The sequence below is a fragment of the Gopherus flavomarginatus genome, chromosome 3 (assembly GCF_025201925.1).
Source record: "Gopherus flavomarginatus isolate rGopFla2 chromosome 3, rGopFla2.mat.asm, whole genome shotgun sequence".
Lineage (NCBI taxonomy): Eukaryota > Metazoa > Chordata > Testudines > Testudinidae > Gopherus > Gopherus flavomarginatus.
This window is the reverse complement of record NC_066619.1, coordinates 274,714,568-274,726,553: the sequence shown is the minus strand read 5'-3', so window position 1 is coordinate 274,726,553 and position 11,986 is coordinate 274,714,568. Positions and strand designations below refer to the sequence as shown.

General features: G+C 43.7%; 1 pseudogene; it reads left to right on the top strand.

Moving 5' to 3' along the window:
• The first annotated feature begins 1,888 nt into the window (after window positions 1–1,888).
• Window positions 1,889–2,790, top strand: LOC127046445 (immunoglobulin kappa variable 3-15-like; annotated as a pseudogene).
• Window positions 2,791–11,986: the final 9,196 nt, after the last annotated feature.

Here is an 11,986-nt window from a genome sequence, read left to right as displayed (position 1 = left end):
AAATTTTAGTGCTTTTAATTAGGTACTTTCTTCATGTCCATTCTGCATGAGGGAGAGTGCATGGAAGTCTCTGCGGGGAACTGTGACTCTCCGCCACCATGAGGCAGGCTGGGCATCTCATTATCCTTTGCTGTCAAGTCCCTCCTCCCCCTCCTCCACCAGGCTGTGAGCTTGGGCTGCCATTCGGCATAGGGGCACCAGTTTAATAATACTGCGTAGGGCCCCATAAATCCTAAGGACGGCGCTGAGTGTGGCAGCTTCCCTCTCACAGTGATACAGACCAGTACAAAAACCTCCCTGCTCTCTGCAGCGTGCATTGCAGTTACCATTCGTTGCGGATGTAACTGCATTTCAAATGTTCTGTCAAACATGAAATTGGAGGGTGACTTATTCCATCTCCAAGCACACTATGAAAAGAGAACACCAGAAGACTCAAAGAGTTTGGCTACCGCAGACTCTAGGATATCCACAGAAACTTGACACTCACTACAGTTTTCTCTGCTTTATTCCCACTCTTGAATCCCAGGGCACCAGAGACAATTTCATTTGAGGAAAAAAAATCAAAGATTTTCATGTTAATAAGGTTGGTATGTTCATGTAAACTTTGTAAACTGAACTTCATAACACAACACCCAATGCAAAACACTAGAATAGTCAAAATGATAACATCGAAACAACCATTTTGACCGTACCGGAAGAAAATGTTGTGACCTTATCAAAACTTTCCCCTGAAACTTTCAACAGAATTCCTGTGTTCCCAGAGAACGTTTAGATTTTGTAAAATCTACATTTCCTTAGTGAAAGCTGTTCCTTTGGAAAAAATTCAACCACTCTGCCATTATCAATGCACTTCTACAATGGTCTCAAGGGCTCCTCTTATTTGAATAGATAATCAATAAAATCCCATAGGAAGGTCTCAGAATCATTATTCACAACAGAAAATTATACAAATTTAGGGATTTTTAAATGGTGGTGTTAAGATCAGATGCCTGTTTGCTCTGTTGTAGAGTACATTAAGACCACAGGGGCCAGATTCACAAAGGTCTGTATGGGAGCAAATCCCCAAACACACATGAACCCAGACGCACAAGCAGGTGATAGGCACATGCAGGATTTTCACAGGGACTGGGCAGATGCACCAGAAGAGAAGTGTGGCCCAAATGGGCAGGGAAGTGGGAGTGGCCATGCAGAAGGGTGCAGACCCCTTTATCCAGAAGGCATGGAGTGTGGACACATTCAGACTGGGTCTAGCTAGTAAGAGTCAGCAGGAGCCAATGGAAAAGGTGTTTAGTTAGCTTCCCAGTGACAGCTGGGCTGGCCACAACCAGGCAGAAGAGCCAGCAGGTGCAGAGAGGGGTAACTGCAGTGGAGTTTAGCAGGTTTGGAGGTCCTGCTGCTCCACTCACACAACCCTTTGTACTTCTCAGACTCTGGTGCCCCCATGTCATGGAAGTAGAAGGTGAAGGGGCACAGACACAATGGGCAGCGCTGGGGCCTGGCACACTGACACCACTGTTCAGCATTTCTGTGCTGTGCATACACCCAACATCTGAGCATGCTCAGACCTTGGATCTCCTCTTCCCAGACCTCACTTTCATCCTGCCTGTGTGCACCCTTCAAGCCTTTGAAAACAGCCTTCATTCTAGGCATGCAGAATGCATGCAACCACTGGGGCCTCTGCAGAGAACTATGCAGGTGTCAGTGCCGCTGCTTCCTTGAAAATCTGGCCCTATTAATATAATGAAAATGGATTAATTAAAAGAGACTAGGCTGATTGCATTTAAACCCCACACAGTAAATGACTGAATGATTTTAGCTTTTCTAACTTGGGTTTCAAGTTGCCACTTGCTTGGTTACTCATCATTAATCAAACAATTGTTGTTACCTCTATGTCCTGTAAAGCTAACTCCGGCTGCTTTACTATCTGGATCATGCAAATATGTTCCAGTTATTACAACCAATAACCACAAAACACCATCAAGTCAGATATTTCAAAGCTCCTCCCTGGCACTAATCTCTGGTCATTTACATCATTGGGCTCTTTTTGCATATTCACACATGGCTGATGTTTCCTCACTGAGATACTGAACACATAAATGGTTCCATTTCCACTACATACTTCACTGCTGAGCCTTTGCAACCACACAGAAGCAAGATGATCTCAAAGACTCCCCTTCTCTGGCTGCTGCTTTTCTGGTTTCAGGGTAAGAAACAGACGTGTGTCAAAAGTCTTGACAAGGAATGTGGCAAATCATAATAAATGACGGTGCTTTGTAGAGTTATATGCTGATTCCAGGTATAATTTTAGTTTATTTCTACTGTTCAGTTTACAAGTATTTCAATGTAGAGCTTTGAATAATGTTAATGTCATTGTCCCATTTACCCAACCCCAGCCCTGCCAATTTTTATTCTCTCTCTCCAGGTTCCAGTGGACAGACTGTGATGACTCAGACCCCAGAATCCCTGGCAGTGTCTCCAGGAGACAGAGTCACCATCAACTGCAAAGCCAGTTTAAGCATTGGTGGTGCTATAGCCTGGTACCAACAGAAATCAGGACAAACTCCTAAGCTCCTTATCTACGACGCTTCCACCCGTCCCTCTGGGATCCCAGACCGGTTCAGTGGCAGTGGGTCAGGCACTGACTACACATTCACAATCAGCAGGGTTGAAGCTGATGATGCTGGAGATTATTACTGTCAGCAGTATAACAACTTCCCTTTCACACAGTGATACAGACCAGTACAAAAACCTCCCTGCTCCATGAAGCATGAAGTCTAGTAGACACTAGTACATACAAGTAGCACAGCAAACTAGTTTTCAAATGTTCTGCCAAAAGAAAAAAGTGAGGATAACTAATCCCATCCACTAACATAACCTGAGACTCTAGCATTGTACAGTATTACTATCCCACGAGCTTAGCTATGCAGGGAAGATTTGGTATAGCATGAGCTGAACAACTGGGGGTCATCAGTGAAATCCCACAAAACATATTCTGTCTTTTTTTAAGTCTAATCTTAACCATGAATTTTCTGGGTTATGATCCTTGGTGTTTGGATCATGACAACATCCCTGTCACTGATTTTTATCCAAAATTACTAATATGCACTCGCAGCCTTAACTCCATCTTATTATTATTTATTGTTTGCTCTCTGGTAGCACCTACAAAACCCTAGCCATGGATCTCATTGCGCTAGGTGCTGTGCAAACACTGAGAAAACGATGGTCCCTGCCCTAAACAACTGCTACAGCAGTTTTTGTCTGGGGATGAATACGTTAATCTCGAAAGCAAATTTCATTAGCTGGAGGTTAAGGTTGTTTTCAGACAAAAGCATGGGAAATAGAGCTAATCTTCACTTATGCATACAGCACAGATCACATACAAATAAACTGTGACCACATGGTATACATTAAATCATTAATACATAGTTCTAGTTACAAACTATGCAGATCAAGTGGGGGCCATTAGGGAAGGCACCAGTAGTGCCTCATTCTGGGAATGAGACATAACACCCTTTCACGGGCTGGTTTATGGCAAACAGCTCCCTGATTGATCCTTTTCCCAGCTTTGCACCATAACTATCTTCAATGGGTTTAGACCTGTTGCTGATGGGCAATCCACTGGTGTCTTGCACTCCAGAACGTGGGCCTCTTCTTGGCCCATTTGAGAGGGGGCCACGTGCTGCTCGTTTTCACCAGGAAGCTGCAGGTTTGTGGCTAAGCAGGTAGACCACAGGGGCTGGCTGCACTTGGCATGCCTGGGACAACAACTTCAAGCTCCCTGCCTCACTCTGAAGAAGCCCACAGTGATTGCATCCTTGATAGATGTTGGAATTCTGCTACACTGGCCCTCACAGCCCAACATGTACAAAATAGGGCTTGTGTCTACAGTGCACAGGGGACTTTCTAAATATTTATTTATTTATTTTCACCCTGACCCTACAAAATTGAGAATTCTAGAAGTTTTGGCCCAAAACAGGCATTAAAAAAAATTCTAAAAGAATCCTTGTGATGCGGACACAGCCTCTGCCTATACTGTGACAATAATATTCTCCTCTCTGATATAAGTGTCTGTTTGTACATCCCCAGACAGAAATGATATTAAGATGGAATTCTGGTTGCAAGTACTACCACCACAGGAATTCTGCACCACTGCACATGCGCAGAATTCATGTGCTGTGCAGACATTCCCCACCCCCCCACGCAGAAAATACAGTTATGCTGCCCACCAGGGGCCACTGTGGCAAAACAGAGAGCAGCCACTCCCAGGCCAGCTACAGCTGCACATAGGGAAGAAAAGAGACTGCCTTCTTCACAGCACCCTGCCTGTGGGGCCCGGTCAGCAGGCACGGGATGTGGGAGGACAGACAGTATGGGGCACATGGGCTGCTGAGGGCGACACAGACTGCGGTTCATATTGGCTAGCGGCAGAGACAGAATAGGGTGGGGGCTGAATGTAAGTGGGGGTGCAGGGCCACATGGGAACAGAGGGGAGGCGGTGCTGGGACACATGGGGATGGGGGAGGAGGTGTGACTCAGTGGGGTTGCAAGGACAGATCAGGATGGGAGGTGCAGATACACATGGTGACAGGGGCAGATGTGCCTGACTGAATGAGAGAGGCTAGGTGGTCAGCCAGGATATGCATGGTAGGGAAGCTCCCTACCAATCCCTCCCTGCCCCCAAAAAAACCTGTTTCATATTTCTCCCACTCACATTCAACAACCCTCCAAGTTCAATCCAGGCTCCTTCCCAGAAATCACTTCCCTCTCTCTCAGCTCCTCCATTACCCCTGACTCTCCCAAGCCTTTGCACTGCTTCTGGAGCAGGAAATGCATTTCTGTATTGTAGTTTAAATGAATTATTACTCAGAGTTCTCTATTAACATGCCTAGAAAGGAATCTATTTGTCAAAACAAACATTTCCTGATTTTTTTGTTGTTGTTTGTATTGTTACAGACATACTTGTTGAGAGGTATTGTGAAACAGATTACCAAAATAATTAGACTGCTGTGCTTATATTGTGTGCTTTTGACAAATAAAATATGCTGAATTTTAAAATATTGTGTGCAGAATTTGTAATTTTTGGCTCACAATTTCCCCAAGAGTATTCATATTTGAGGTAAAATGCATTACAAGTGCGTTGCAGTTACACGAAAAACAAGTATAACAAACCTAGGAAAATCAGAGATAAATTTAAAACAAATTAATCATGTCGCAGTATGGAAATACACAGTGAGGGCACCCAAACAACCTAACTCCATCCTGTAATGATGCAGTGCCATTAATATATGATTCTGATTAAAGCATTTTAGTGTTAGAGGATCCCAGATCTGATTATAAAAAGATTTTTGAAGACACAATGGAGTTTTTCATATATTTCCCCCTATACTACAAAGTTAAGATTGTTTGGGTGTCTTAACAGAACTTCTTTTACATAAAAAAAATCTAAACACTTTAAAGTGTAAACATTCATTCTGAATATCCTTCATTTTACAGTGCTTGAGTCTAAGGTAAGTGCAACATCCTTGTAATATCATTACTCTTAAATTCTGGATAACTACTGACAACTTAACTCTATCCTAATATAGTTTTTTGTCCGGGAATTTCCTTATGTTTACTTATACACAGGTATACTTTCATACATGAACCCTAAAACAAATCCCATGAAAATGCTGCTTTACAACATTTCTAATGAGATGTAGATATGTAATATCAACCTTCCCTCTTCGTTTTATTTTCTTTAGATTCATCGATTTTTAAGGCCAGAAGGGACCATCATTATCATCTCGTTAGATCTCCTGCATAACACCGGCTATAGAACCCACCCAATACATTCTGCATCAAGCCCAGAACTTCAGTTTGAACAACAGCATGTTATCTAGAAGGCGCTGCAGTCTTGATTTCAGAGGGCAGATTTATTTGTACACCAAAACAGGCAGAGCACCCGGACAGTTTGCATCACCAGAACAGCTGAAGTGCACTGGTAAATCTGGTCCTTGATTTGTAATAGACTTTATGGGGCTGTGATGGAGACTGCCGCTGTGTCTCAGGCTCTGGAAAGATTCTATGGCTGCATTACCAGTGTGAGCAGCAGTGCTTGACAGGTTTCTCAGGGCGCTGCTTCCTCAAGTACATAGCACGCTGAAGTTGCACTGCTGAGGGGATCTAATCCAGGAGCATGCGGGGGGAGGGGGGACTGTAGGATGGTCTTGATTCAAAGCACAAAATTATTCACTGGGTGGCACGGGTTCCCCATGTCACAGACGGGGATCTGAAACAAAGCATAAGTGACTTGTCGCATGTCACACAAGGTGTCATAAACAAATAGTTAAGGGTTAATGTCTCTTTTACCTGTAAAGGGTTAAGAAGCTCAGTAAACCTGGCTGAGACCTGACCAGAGGATCAATAAAGGGACAAGATACTTTCAAATCTTGGTGGAGGGAAGTCTTTTGTTTGTGCTCTTTGTTTTTGAGGGTCGTTCGCTCTTGGGACTAAGAGGGACCAGACGTCAATCCAGGCTCTCCAAATCTTTCTGAATCAGTCTCTCATGTTTCCAACTTGTAAGTAATAGCCAGGCAAGGCGTGTTAGTCTTATTTTTGTTTTCTCAACTTGTAAATGTTCCTTTTTGCTGAGAGGATTTTACCTCTGTTTGCTGTAACTTTGAACCTAAGTCTAGAGGGGGTTCCTCTGGGCTATATGCATCTGATTACCCTGTAAAGTATTTTCCATCCTGATTTTACAGAGATGGTTTTTACTTTTCTGTCTCTAATTAAAAGCTTTCTTTTCAAGAACCTGATTGATTTTTCCTTGTTTTAAGATCCAAGGGGATTGGATCTGGACTCACCAGGAATTGGTGGGGGAAAGGAGGGGGGGAATGGTTAAATTCTCCTTATGTTAAGATCCAAGGGGTTGGATCAGTGTTCACCAGGGACTTGGTGAAAAAGCCTCTCAAGGCTGCCCAGGGAGGGGAAGGTTTTGCGGGGACAGGAAGTGATCCAGACACTGAAATTTCTGGATGGTGGAAGTGTTACCAGATCTAAGCTAGTAATTAAGCTTAGAAGTGTCCATGCAGGTCCCCACATCTGTACCCTAAAGTTCAGAGTTGGGGAGGAACCTTGACACAAGGAGACTAAGGCAGAGCCAGGAGCTGAACCCAGATTTCTTAAACACCAGTCCAGTACCTTAATAATAACACCATTCCTCCTTAATAAGACCCCATGTGCTACCTACTCACTACACAGGCTTTCTGATGCCTGATGAGATAATACCTCAGGGTGACAGGGATAACACAGAGGATACACCCTAGCCTAAATTCTGGCTATGGTGTAAATATCACTGTTACTGGCCCTACTGCTAAAGATTCAAAGGACTCATGTTTGAAAACTGGCTCCACAACGTCAATTACATCTTGAAATGTGTAACTGGGGTGGGGGGGAAGGGGAACCAGATATAAGAAGACAAAGAAGCATCAGGCCGTGTAGCAGCTCACTCCCTGGCGACCGCTAGGACATGTTTGGGCACTCCATTCACAGACTACAATCTATGGACAACTCTGCCATTGGCCAGTAGATGGCAGTATTTGGATACCACTTTGCAGAATTTGCAATTTCAGGACAAACAGGCCAGTTGGTTTCTGAAGGTTTCTTTACTGGTCTGATGAAAGAGGGAGAAGAATAATTGAGTGAATGGGCTTCACTGATCACCATCTTTAAAAAACCATAACTAACTGTGAGCCCCTTAAACCCACAGCTAAGTCCTCACTCCCATGAGCAGACTTTGTGAAAGACATGGGATTACTTATGAGAATAACTGCTCACCATGTGAATAATAGGAGCAGGATTGGCCCTATATATATATATATATAAGTTGTTATAGATGGTCTTGCATTTAAATGTATAGAAATCTGCAGCCTGCTCAGCTACCCATTGATAGAGTGTTCTTGTTAAATAATGAATCCACCAATGTAACCATCTTATGCCATGTGAGCCTCAGTCTGAGCACTTGAACACCCCACAAGTGAGTAACTATAAATAGTTATTATAGGCAACAGCAGCATGAAATAGACAAGCCAAATATTTCAGAACAGCTTTCCTAAGGCTATAATGCTGGTGACTTCCAGGATTTTATCTTTTTGCATGTTCACACAAGTGATTTTCCCCCTTCTGAGCACTTACAAATGTGTTGATTTCCACTGTGCGCTTATCAACCGATCACAGACTAGATCATATATACACACGCACACACACACAAAGCTGAAACCGTCCTCACTCACCAGGTTTCAAAACCTGGGCTCCAGCCCAAGTGGAAATGTCTATGCTGCCATCTTTAGACACACGGGGTCTGAGACTCGCCATTGTGGTTTTGGTTTGCTTTGCTTTTTTGCAGTGGAGACATACCTACTGATTACACTCACACCATCAGCAGCATTAAAGCTCATCATACTGGAGAATATGATTGTAAACTGGCCTTTCTCAGTGATACAGGCCAGTGCAAAAACCTCCTTTTTCTACACAGAGATACATGCTTAGAGATCCCTGAAGATATTTAGGTGCCTAATTTGTATTGAAATTAGTGGGAGTCAGGTATCAAAAAAGCTTTGCATGGCGGATCTTAGGAGAACAAGTGTGTCATGGAGACCAGCCACTAAAAGGGAACAAAGTCCCAGACTCTCCTTGGGGGGGAGGGGAGGAAGGAGGTACATTATCTTGCTTTCTCCAAATAAAGGGCTCATACAAAGCAATTTAGGCAAGTCTGCACTGGGAGCACAGCTGAGCAGAAGTAGTTCCACCAGGAATTACCTAACACGTCTCTGAACCCCACAGCAAGCAAGGAGAATGTAGCTGCTGCTCGGTTCCTGGAGTGGGCACTGCATACACACCACCTTCAAGCACTGGCCTTCTCTAAGGCCGGTGCAGGAGGTGGAGATCTTGGCTCACAGCCAGTTCTGGGGTGGTTAGTGATGCTGGCTACATACATTACTTCGGTTTGTGTGGGTGCAAAGATTCCACTGCACCTAGCCACTGCATGGAAGGGCTCCTAGCACAACCGCATCCTTGCACACCCATGGAGACACCAGCAGCATTTTCTCCCAAAGGAAGGCATTTACAGTCAGGAGAATCTGGACAGGACATCAGCCCAACTATTTCCTTGGACAAGGACACTAGGGACATTCATGAATATTTTCATGGCAAGGAGAATAAACAAGGTAAAGGGAGGTAAATGGATCTGAAAACTGCTGTAAAAATGGTTAGGAGATTTTAACCATTTAAATACAAGGTCACATACAAAATTCCTGATGCCCTCCCCATAGAGCCCTTCAGCTATTCCAGTCATAAAACTATTAGTGTTGCAACTTTACCTCATAAGTCACTATCACCAGGTTACAGAGACCAACACCATATAATAGTAACAGGAAATGTCCTTGGATTTAAAAAACAGCACATTTATATGAATGGGTCATTTGCATGTTCACTCAGGAAGGATGTTCCCTAGCTGAGCTGCTGGTCATTCATAAACGGTCCTGTTTGCCCTGTCTGGTGAGCTGCTCAGCATTCCCCACGGAGACCTTCTCCCAGGCCCAGCTTCTCTGGATACTAGTGCTTTGGATTCAGGGAGAGCATTACATCAACAGGGAACAGACTTCATAGGCAATAAAATACTAGTTAAGCTTAAAATAATATTGCTTACTTACTTTGCAATCTAGTGTTTCATGACTTCTTAAATGAAAAATGAATTTAAGTACCAAGCTTTAATTACTTTTAATAACATGTCAAGATTGCATGAATTTTCTTTCCATATCTAGACTCCTATGGCCAAATTGTTTTGACGCAGACTCCAGAATCTCTATCAGTGTCCCCTGGACAGAGAGTCACCATCAACTGCAAAGCCAGTACCAGCATTAGCAACTACTTAGGCTGGTACCAACAGAAACCAGGACAAGCACCTAAGCTACTTATCTATGATTCTACCAACCGTTACTCAGGAACCCCAGCCTGGTTCAGTGGCAGTGGGTCTGGGACTGATTTCACTCTCATAATCAGCAGCCTTGAAACTGAAGATGCTGGAGATTATTACTGTCATCAACGGCCTCAGTTACCCTGTCACAGTGACACAGACCATTACAAAAACATCCCTGTGAACAGAGAGTGCTCTTTGCTCATTGTTTGTCACAGCTGCGACCAAGATGGTGAATTTTGTGAATTAATGCAAATAAAAAACAGTGAGTGACTCCAAATACACCTGCCATTTTATACAGCACCAAACAACCCCAAACCATCAAAGAAATACAGGGATCAGATCACTCTTCGCTGAAGCTCAGCTCCAGTGAGGTGGCAGGAGAAATACTCTACAACTGGATCCCAAGATTACTCTATCCATTAAAACTGCAGGGAGTATTTGATAGGTCTATTCTTCCACAATTCTTGTGCTAATATTCATCCCTATTATTGGAAAATTTGCCATGGGTTGTCTGAAGACCCTAAGTAGTCATGGCTCTTGTCTGAGGTCTCATTCAAATGACCGCTCCTTGCAGTGCAGCTCCCCTAATGCCACCAGAGATCATGGGTTCAGTACAGGCTCAGAGGGAGGAGAGTCTCCTACTAAACCATCAACATCACTTTCTGCAGCAACTCCATTTTTCTAGCAGTCTCCCATCCAAGTATTTACTAGAGCCATCTCTGCTCTATGTTTGGCAGAAGATAGTATCTGAACCTGTATCTGCATGGTTGCAAGCGGACATACATTAACATTCTTTGTATCATCTCTCAAGGGCACAGAAGGTTTTGCAGGTGGAAAATTTCCCATTCGCCATTTTTTTTCTTCTGCATCCCTGCAGGGGTTTAAGAATCCCTCTGAGTTCCCTTCTCTTTAATCTCCTCCCTGGAGGATGCAATGTGTCAGGGACAGACTACTGTTATATCACAAACCACACCAACTATCTTGCTTCCCATCCTTTCTTCAACCCAAGTGACTTTGTTTGTGATGTTCTGTACCTGGGGTGAACACCCAGCACCCCCATGTTCATCCTCATAATATGATTGTGTGGTATCTAATGCAAAGTTTATCACATCAAATGTCTTTGGAAGGCGCATGATGTACTGAGCATTGTTGTTATGGTAATGTTATAATAATTGTTGTCATAGTAATGTTATAGGTTATAATTTCATGAATATAGTTATGAGGCTGAAAATGTGTCCTCATGGCTTAAGGCAAGCCCCGGCAAAAACTCTCGAGAAGCAGTGGGGCAGTTCACACCTCATCAAGGCATGTATGGGACAAACCCAGCCCAGCCTCGCAGGAACAAAGGACACTGACCTAGGCAACAGCAAAGGATCTGTTGGACTCTCAAGTGAGTCAGCCCCCTTCCCTTGGTCAGTTTGGGACTGTGATGAGGTAATGCTCACCTGACTCTGAAGGGGTGGTGGCAAAGACCAGAGGGAAGAAAGAACATGATAAAAGGGAGAGACATTTGCAATGTTCATCCTCTCTCTTCCACCTCCATCTACAGACATCACCACCAAGCGACAGAAGCGCTGATCAAAGGGGAGAGCCTGTCTAAAGAGCAACCAGCCAGCCTGTGGTGAGAAGCCTCTAAGTTTATAAGGGCATTGAAAGTGTTAAGATCAGCTTAGAACACGTTTTGCTTTTATTTCATTTGACCAAATCCAACTTGTTATGCTTTAACTTATAATAGCTTAAAATCTATCTTCGTAGTTAGTAAATCTGTTATTCTACCTGAAGCAGGGTGTTTGGTTTGAAGTGTGTCAGAGGCTCCCCTTGGGATAACAAGCCTGGTACATATAAATTTCTTTGTTAAATTGATGAACCCATATAAGCTTGCAGCGTCCAGCAGGCATAACTGGACACTGCAAGATGTAGATTCCTAGGGTTGTGTCTGAGACCAGAGATATTGGCTAGTGTCATGATTCAAGGAGCAGCTTACATGCCAGATGCTGTGCGTGACCAGCCCAGGAGTGGGGGTGTCATAAA